Here is a 10,735-nt window from a genome sequence, read left to right as displayed (position 1 = left end):
TTTATGAACCAAAAACATACAGAGATGTTGCAGCCATTCCAGAATGGAAAGATTTAATGGATGATGAATTGGAAGCACATGCAGAGGCAGGCACATGGGAAATGGTGGACCTTCCTCCTGGAAAATCAGTTGTTGGAAGAATATGGGTCTATAAAATTAAGACCAAGTCAGATGGTGAGTTTGAACGATGTAAATCACGAGTTGTTGCAAAATGTTATACACAAGAGTATGGTGTTGACTATGAAGAAACATTTGCACCAGTGGCCAGAATGGTTACAGTTCGTACATTACTTGTTGTTGCTGCAGCACGACAATGGGGGCTTCATCAAATGGACGTGAAAAACGCGTTTCTTCATGGTGAGTTACAAGAAGAGGTTTACATGCAACCTCCTCCTGGTTTGCCTCATGAACCTAATCAAGTATGTAAGCTTCTACGGACATTATATGGACTCAAACAAGCACCTCGTGCTTGGTTTTAGAAGTTTAGCAATGCAATTCTCCAGTATGGCTTTACACAAAGCTTTTGTAATTCAACTATTTTGTCAGATCGTCAGAAAAAGGAATTGTCATTCTTCTCTTGTATGTTGACGACATGGTTATTACTGGCAGTGATCTACAAGGTATTACTGAACTCAAATCATATCTCAGTGATTGTTTTAAGATGAAAGATCTTGGATATTTAAGTTACTTTCTTGGAATTGAAGTTGGCATGTCACCCACTGGTTATTTCATATCACAAGTCAAATATGCATTTGAGATTCTACAACGTGCAGGGCTATCTGACCATAAGGTAACTGATACACCTCTTGAATTGAATGTAAAATACAGTCCTATAGATGGGACTCTATTGTCTAATCCAACACTGTATCGTCAACTAGTAGGGAGTCTAAATTACTTGACCATTACGAGACCAGACATAAGTCATGCAGTTCACATAGTCAGTCAGTTTATGTCTTCTCCAAGATCTACTCATTATGCAGCTTTTATCAGAATTCTAAGATATATCAAGGGGTCTCTTCATCAAGGTATGTGTTTCTCATCAAAGTATGATCTCACTCTTCAAGCTTACTCAGATTCCGATTGGGCTGGGGATATTACAGATAGAAAATCTATTATACGCTATTGTGTGTTCTTGGGAGACTCATTGATTTCATGGAGAAGTAAGAAACAAAGTGTGGTTTCTCGTTAAAGTGCTGAAGCAGAGTATAGAGCACTTGGTCACACCACATCTGAACTCATTTGGTTACGGTGGCTACTTCGTGATATGGGAGTTCTAATTTCTGCTCCTACACCATTGTATTGTGATAACAAGGCTGCTATTCAAATTACACACAATGATGTCTTTCATGAGCGTACATAACATATAGAGATAGATTGTCATTTTACTCGTCATCATTTCAAGAAAGGTACAATCACTCTTCCACATGTTAAATCAGAATTTCAAGTGGCTGATCTTTTCACCAAGATTCACTCTGCAGCTGGTCTTCGATTCTTAATTTCCAGACTCAAGATGTGTACTCCACCACCTTGAGTCTGAGGGGGGTGTTAAGATATGGTCAAGATATGATATATCTTGACATTATTGTGTTTGTTATTTGGTTGTAACTGCATATATATTCTTTCTGTATATATCCTAGATATTGTTAGGTGTATCTTTTATTTGCCTTATCTAGTTGTTAGGTGTATCTTTTATTTGCCTTATCTAGTTGTGTAAACATGTATAAATCAGGCTTTTGCCTATCAATGAAGATACAAAGAATTATTCTCACAACTACATTAGAGTCTCTATGCTCATGTTTATCAATCGATATCCCTAAGATTCCAGAGATATGATATATGTCTGGAAAAATTCTCTTTTGAAGACGTGGCCTCAGACAGATTAATACCAGTCAACCTTAACACCTGGAGATTTTCTAAACCCCTAACCCATTCTATGGATGAGGATTGTGAGCAATTTGTATCATAATAAGATCCCCTCCGTGGCAACAGAACGCAAGATAAATCGAGGTTCTCTAGAAGTGATAGGTTACTTATTTGTGTGGTAATCGACGCTGAAATGCTAGAATACCAGAGATCAAGATGAGCTAGTTTAGTTAGATAAGAAAACTGAGGTGTGATTTCTGATTCTGGAAACTCATTGAAAGCAAGATCGAGATACTCCAGATGAGTGATATTGGAAAGGGAAAGAGATATTTTACCTCCCAGTGCAGTATTTGGCCGTGGGTGGGTAAAAGCATAGTCATCATATAGGAAACTTTCAAAGCCTATATTCCGGAGGTCGATGGATATGACATGAAAAAACTCACTTGAGCATCCAATACCATGCAAGTCGTAGCAGTTTTGATGCTGAATGCCTTCTTGCCATGAAGATAATCGGTGCGAGGGCTCTTCCAGAGAAGATTTAAAACTCAGCAGAGCCCTTTTTTCCTCTTCATGGCATCCATGAGAGGCTAATGGGAATTTAGTGATGCTGATCAGTAATAAGAACGTGAGATGAAGATGAATAAGAAGAACAAGAAACATTGGTATTTGAGTCATCTTATTGGGTAACTTCTGTTGGATTAACTTCAGCATAGAAGTCACTAACAAGTTGGTTAGGACAAGATTAGGAAATTGATGTAATCCTAAGGGAATTAGAAGTCATCTAGTTCTAAGAAAATGAAAGACATGTAATAAGGTAATAGGACTAGGAAAAGGAATTCATAGTTCTATATATATATGATCACCAAAGTTGTGGTTGATCATATGAGCAAGATTAGAGCTTGTGTTTAGTTTTGTGAGATTTTCTAAACATCAATAAAGAGAGTTGTCTTTATATAAGCTAAGTTTCATCTTGCAGTTGCCATTAATTGGTATCAGAGCTTGTTTTCTGAGCCATGGAAAACGAAACCACCATTGTGGGTGCAAAACAGTTCACGCCACCATCAATACAAGTTCCAATCCTCAATGCCACAAACTACACAGTACGGGCCATGAGAATGAAGGTACTGATGAAAATCTACAAAGTTTGGGAAACAATTGATCCTGGTACATTGGACCCAGACAAAAACAATGTTTCCATTTGATTACTCTTTGAAGCAATACCATAATGTCTTGTTCTACAAGTTGGTGAACAGGAAACTTCAAAGAAAATTTGGGATGCAATAAAGGCACGTAATCTTGGAGTTGATCGAGTTAAAGAAGCCCGTCTGCAAACCTTAATGTCTGAATTTGAAAGTGTGAAGATGAAAGACACTGATACTATTGATATCTTTGCAGGAAAGCTATCAGAGATAGCCTCAAAAGCTGCGTCAATTGGACAATCCGTTGATGAAGATAAACTGGTAAAGAAGTTTCTCAATAGTTTACCAAGATCCAAGTATATTCATATCATAGCCTCTCTCGAACAAGTCTTAGATTTAAAGAAGACTAGCTATGAAGATATAATTGGAAGATTGAAAGCATATGAAGAGAGAATCCTTGATGAAGAAAACAATGGAGAAACTCAAGGAAAACTCTTGTACACAAACTCTTACCAACAAAACTCTGCGACAAGAGGAAGAGGTCGTGGAAGAGGTGGTAGAGTAAACAGAGGTCGTGGAAGAGGTGGTAGTGTCTCTTACCAGTCACTTGCTTTGTAAGTTTGGGATGGAGTATATGTTTGGGATGGAGTATATGTTTCAGAGAAAGACCGGAGAACAGAATCTTGTCACAAACATATACTCCATCCCAAACTTACAAAGCAACATTCTAAGTTTAGGACAAGCTACAGAAGTTGGATGTGATGTTAGAATGCGACAAGATTATCTAACAGTTCATGACCCAAGTGGAAGATTTTTAGTTAGAGTCTCACGCTCACAGAATAGACTCTAAAAGATAAGTCTCATGATTGGAAGGCCATTGTGTCTGAATATGAGACTGGAAGATCAGACATGGAAGTGGCACGCAAGGTTAGGATACATAAGCTTTAGAACTTTAAAGGCAATGTCTCAGAACAAGATGGTTCGAGGGCTACCACAGATAAACGATGAATCAAGGATCTGTGAATCACGTTTAGTTGGGAAACAAACGCGTCAAGGTTTTCCAAAAGCAACAACATTCAGAGCCTCAAAGCCATTAGGGCTTCTACATGCTGATTTATGTGGTTCTATTACACCATATACACCACAACAAAATTGAGTGGTGGAGAGGAGAAACAGGACTCTAATGAAGATGACAAGAAGTTCTTTAAAGGCTATGCAGGTACCTAATTATCTATGGGGAGAAGCTGTACGACACTCCACATACTTAATAAACAGGATACCTACGAAAGTTCTGAAATACATGACTCCATATGAAAGTTTGCGAAAGAGAAAACCAAACATAGATCATTTAAGAGTGTTTGGTTGCAAAGCATACACAAAAGTTGATTCTGCAACTCTTAAAAAACTGGATGATCGATCTCAGAATCTTGTGAATATAGGAATTGAGCCTGGATCCAAAGCTTACAGATTATTCAATCCAACAACGAAAAGACTGATAGTGAGTCGAGATGTGGTATTCGATGAAAAAGCAAACTGGAACTTGAAAGAAACTAATGATGGACCAAGTAGGGATCCAGGAATGTTTCACATGAGATGGGGTCAAGTAATTGATGAAGGCGAAGGACCCATAATCATCAATACCAATGGAAACAATGATGTTAATCAAGAAGAAGAAGAGTATAATGAAAACACTGAGAATAACGAAGAAGTGGAAGAAAAATAAGAAGAAGAAGAAGAAGAAGAGGAGGAGGAGATCGATGAAATAACTCAACCCATTACACTGCGAAAATCAACAAGACAGATACAAAATCCACAGTATCTGGAGGATTATGTTCTTCAAGCTGCAGAAGAATGTGAGATTATGCTACTTTCTGTTAATGATGAACCAAGGAATTTTCAGGAATCAAAGGTCTCGACTAAATGGACACAAGCATGTAGAGAATAAATTATTTCAATCAACAGAAACAAGACTTGGTTTCTAGTTGATAAGCCAGGTGGGGTAAAAGTGATTGGCCTCAAGTGGATCTTCAAGGTTAAAAGAAATGTTGATGGAACTATTAACAAATATAAGGCAAGACTTGTAGCTAAGGGATACGTTCAAGAATCAGGCATAAACTTTGATGAAGTTTTCGCACCAGTTGCTAGACTAGAGACAATTCGTCTCTTAATAGCAGAAGCTGCATCAAACTCATGGGAAATTCACCACTTAGACGTTAAGACAGCATTCTTACATGGTGAATTGCGAGAAGATGTGTATGTTGAACAACCAGAAGGTTTTGAAGTAAAAGGACAAGAGCATAAGGTTTATAAGTTATCAAAAGCTCTATATGGTCTAAGACAAGCTCCTCGAGCCTGGAATAAAAAGTTAGATCAAATCTTAAGAGAAATCATATTTGTTAAGTGCTCTAAAGAAACATCAGTATACAGAAGAGAAGAAAAGGGAACGCTTCTTGTGATTGCAGTCTATGTAGATGATCTATTTTTGACTGGCAACTCCCTTAAGGTGATCAACGAGTTCAAGAGAGAAATGTGATCAAAGTTTGAGATGTCAGACCTCGGAAAACTCACTTATTACCTTGGCATAGAAGTCCATCAAGGAGTAGATGGGATTCAGATTAAACAAGAAGCTTATGCAAGGAGAATTCTGAAAGAAGCAGGACTTGAAACTTGTAATCCAACTAAGATACCAATGGAGTTTGGACTTAAAGTTTCAAAGGCACAAGAAGAAGCTGAAATTGATCCAACGAGTTATAGAAGAAATGTTGGATGCCTTAGATACTTGTTACACACAAGACCAGACTTCGCTTTCTCTGTGGGAGTAGCAATCCGTTATATGCAGAGTCCACGCAAGTCTCATGGTGATGTAATAAAGAAGATATTGAGATATCTAAGAGGAACAATCAGCTGTGGATTGAAGTATGGTCAAGGAGGATCAAAAGGAATTGTTGGGTATAGTGACAACAGTCATAATATTGACCAAGATGATGGAAAAGGTACAACTGGTCATATATTTTTTCTAGGAGAAGCACCTATTACATGGTGTTCACAGAAGCAAGACACTGTAGCCCTCTCATCCTGTGAAGCTGAGTTTATGGACGCAACAGAAGCAGCTAAACAATCAATATGGCTACAAGAACTGTTGGGTGAAATCAAAGGAAGAGAACCTGAAAAAGTTCTCATCAAGATTGATAATAAGTCTGCAATTGCACTCACTAAAAATCCAGTGTTTCATGGGAAGACGAAACACATTCACAAAAGGTATCATTTCATACGAGAATGTATCGAGAAGGAGATCATCAACGTTGAACACATACCAGGAACTGAGCAGAAAGCAGATATATTGACAAAGGCATTAGCTCGGATCAAGTTTGAAGAAATGAGACAACTGATTGGAGTACAAGATATGTCACGGGTAAGGTTGAAGCTTAACGGGGAGAATGTTGGATTAACTTAAACATAGAAGTCACTAACAAGTTGGTTAGGATAAGATTAGAAAATTGATGTAATCCTAAGGGAATTAGAGGTCATCTAGTTCTAAGAAAATGAAAGACATGTAATAAGGTAATAGGACTAGGAAAAGGAATTCATAGTTCTATATATATATGATCACCAAAGTTGTGGTTGATCATATGAGCAAGATTAGAGCTTGTGTTTAGTTTTGTCAGATTTTCTAAACATCAATAAAGAGAGTTGTCTTTATATAAGCTAAGTTTCATCTTGCAGTTGCCATTAACTTCGCGACTATCTAAACCTGAATCTAACTCTAATAATTCTAAGAAGTTTTTATTTTATAACTGAATATTTAAGAATATAGGTAACTACCTATATATAGTTTTGGCATAACATTGCATTACAACTTAAACAACTGCATGTTCAATTATGTGAACTCGATTTGAACTTTTCTTGATTGACTGGTGTTAAGCTTGAGCTGAAAATTGAATACCTAACCTCTTTTTCCTTCCCTGTCGGTAGGTAATGAACAGAAGGACATTTCAGTCCCAATATACCACCATTACACAGAAGTATCATACATCGGTGATTTGAACGTTTGTCGAATGCTATTAGAGATGCGTATTCAGTGGACTGTAGAGATCACACACTTTAAAAAATCTAAATTCATTTATTGATTTGACTTGAAAATTAGCTCTTTTTCTTTGCTAGTCCTTCACAGAAGACTTTTCTTTTCTTCTTTTCTTGCCTCATTGATGTTTTATCTGTCGTAGAGTCGTAGACATCTAAAGACTTAAAGGTATAGACAAATAAAGCTCCCATGTTAAACAATGAGGTAATCCTCGATTTTTATTGGCCGAAATAGGCGTTTTTTTTCAATTTTGTGAAACGAGAGTTTTGATGAGGACACTTGACAACGTACGATTGGTTTAAAAAGAATAGGAAAAAGATTAAAAAAAGGAAAGCAATTTCAATTTGGAATTCATGAAGTGACAATACTTATGTGAGGACACATGACAACGTATGATTGGTTCAAAAATTACAAAATTAAAAGGAAACGATAACTTATAGAAGTCCAAATTCAATTTGGATATCGAGTAATTACTATAGTAAGACTATTTTTTCCAAATTAATATATAAAGGGAAAAAAATCCCAAAAAAATAAATAAAATATGCACATATATCCTCCATCTATATAATGTATTTGCCCGCCACACCAAATCAAAAAATGCATCTCCACGGGGCGGGACAAACCTCGTGCGCACCAAATCAAAAATGCATTGTCACGGGGAGGGGCTAAGCCCCGTGCACACCAAATTAAAAGAAATAAACAAATAAAATATGCACATATTTTCCACCTATTTAATGTAATTGCACCGCCATACCAAATCAAAAATACACCTCCATGGGGTGGGGCGAAGCCCCGCGCTTGCCAAATCAAAAAAATACATCGCCACGGATGGGGCGAAGCCCCCCGCGCGCCAAAATAAAACTACATCGCCACGTTTACCCCGTGCTCGCCAAATCAAAAATACATTGCCACGGGACGAAACGAAATCCCACGCACACCAAATTAAAAGAAAAAATATGACAGGTACGTGCCACGGGCACAAATCTAGTGTCGAAATAAATCATGAATAATACATTGACCCAGAATCGATGATGTTATTCCTATTATGGGGCGGTTTATGGTGGAGGGAGCATGTACCACTTATGTCGATGGATGATAAGTAATAGCATGATCTTGGTACTGTTGTACATAGTCAAATTTGACAAACGACTATCAACATAAGTAGAGACTAGCAGCATCTCTTCCGAGAATCACCAAGAACACATTTTTCTTCATTTCTCGTAATTTGAAGGTGCCCCTGCTGCTGTTAACATTTTGCTTGTAGTATCATTATAATGTTTTCAGCAATCATGAAAAAGTATGTGCTAAATCTCCATATTTATTCTCTTTATTCATCTTTGTTAACGGAAAACAAAAAGATGAAACCCACTTTTTAAATTAATAAGTAGAAATTAACTATTAATCCCAAATATGCTGGGCTTTGTACGGGCTAGTCCTCTACTCTCAGGTCTAGTACTAAGAGATCCGAATACACACAAATTGGGACGAGTTAGTCCATTTATGAACGGTTCAGTCCAAATCGCTTTTTTTTGATGACAAAAACACCCATCGTAATAAATCCGTAAGGTATGAAGTTCATGGTTCATTCAGTTTTTCTTCTTTATTTTCATTGTCAAAACAACTCTCAGAAGAAGAAAAATCTTACGACCTAATCTTCTCGACGACAACTGTATGAAAATTCAATGTTGAAACATAAATCCGAGAACCTTTTTTTCGATTCCATTTAAATAACCTAAATCGTCATCATCTGTACCTTTCCATCAAGATTAATTTGAGAGGAAACATTTATGAGATGCAAATTAATTCGAAGATTTCGTCAATCAAAAGGACGTGAAAGATAAGTTCAGTCTATTCTTGTTATTTAATTTGATGAAAATGTTATTTTGTTGATTTTGAAATTGATCTTAGAAAAATATTATGGTTTCAAAGACCAAATTACTTGGATTTCAGTTAGAACTTCGTATCTGATTTATCATTGGAGCTTAGATATATAATCATCTCATTTTAATTTTTGTTTTGGGATAAAAATTTGATAAATTTTGACAACAATTTAACAAAATTTCTTGTAAGACCTAAATTGGAATTCAGATTTGAGATCGATGCATCTTAGTCTCTATTACCCATCAAACAAATTTGAATTTTATCTACTTTCAAATTTGATCTCATATGAATATATATCTCTCCGTGGAATGTCAGAGTGAAATGGATTTGTGAGTAAGTACCGAGTGAAATGGATTTTTGTGAGCAAGTACCGAGTGAAATGGATTTGTGAGTGGTTTTTAATATTTATTTTGATTGAATGCTAACAAAAATTTTCTTCTTTGCAGGTGAACTTATTGGTGCAAAATATTCAAGCTGATGTTGAGTGTCAAACCTGGGCACGTATAGTTACTAGTGTTTTTCATTTTGTTCTACTGGGTATCATAATAGATAAGACCGTAAGGATAAGTTTTGTGAAAAGTTAAGAGGCCAATGGACATGATCTAAACTCTGGAATGAGTGTGCTCGGTGCATACATAGGTTATACGTTTAACGGCTGGATAGAAAATATGATGATGTGGTCGGTGCATACAAATGGTATAGGCTTTGTATCATTTTTCCTTGTTGATAATCATGACTTAAAAATACAATGATTCTGTAGTTTGGTTAATGTGCATTCTAATTTATTTATTTTGTTTCCTTTGTTTTGTGCAATGTCGGCTTGGCATATCAAGGATGTACATACTGGATGTGTCCATTGTGCTTGATAGTACTCATTTTGTAGATTTATCTTGATAGAACATTTTGTACAAATGTAAAAGATACTTTCGGCATGTCATATACGATCAAAGTTTGATTGTGATTGATATGTAGGAATCCTCAACTGCTGAGGTACATACTCTCTTTTTGATTTTTTTAGAGAATTCCCTCACATAATTCTCGTATACTTGGAATATGTAAGTGTCGGTTGCAAAAGTAAGGTTCAATAGTAATAGATGCAATGAAGCTTTCTTTTGGATTTTGGTAATCATGTTTCTTTGCAGTGTGGACATAATGACTTTGGATTTTGGTAAGCCTGATAAGAACCAAAAGTCATGGAATATTAGTAGTTAATCTTGATTTGTTAATGTATACACAATTGTACACATGATTCTTAATGTGTACATAATTGTACACATGTTGATTTTCAATGTGCATGTAATTGTACACCTGTTGATCAGTTGAAAAATAATTCCTTAGATGAGTAAATGCAAAATGTAGTTTTGTTTCTATAGAAGCTCATATTGTAGTCTGCCTTTGTAAGGTGGACATTTTAATCTTTTAAGAATTCATAGAAAAAATGCACTTGTACTTTCCTTGTAGAGACTTGAATAATTTTACATTGCGTACAGTTTAAGCTGTATGTATCTTTGTTCTTTTATTTCATAACTGCAGCTATTACATACTTTAAAAATGAGCTTATTCACCTTTATCCTTTGATATACAACCAAATCAGGATTTTTTTATGTATTAGCTATTTCTTAAAGCTCTACTTAAGCCTAAAACCCTTCTTCTTTGAAGTATTCCCAAACGTGTTGTTTTATTTTAGTGGTTGTTTGTTTGGCTTGCTCTTCGTTGATCTCACCTCAACGATCTCCTCCCAGCCTCAACTGATGCTCGCTATTTCAGGAAA

Source organism: Papaver somniferum, chromosome 2 (assembly GCF_003573695.1).
Source record: "Papaver somniferum cultivar HN1 chromosome 2, ASM357369v1, whole genome shotgun sequence".
In the NCBI taxonomy this organism is placed as follows: Eukaryota; Viridiplantae; Streptophyta; class Magnoliopsida; order Ranunculales; family Papaveraceae; genus Papaver; species Papaver somniferum.
Note: the sequence above shows the minus strand (reverse complement) of the source record.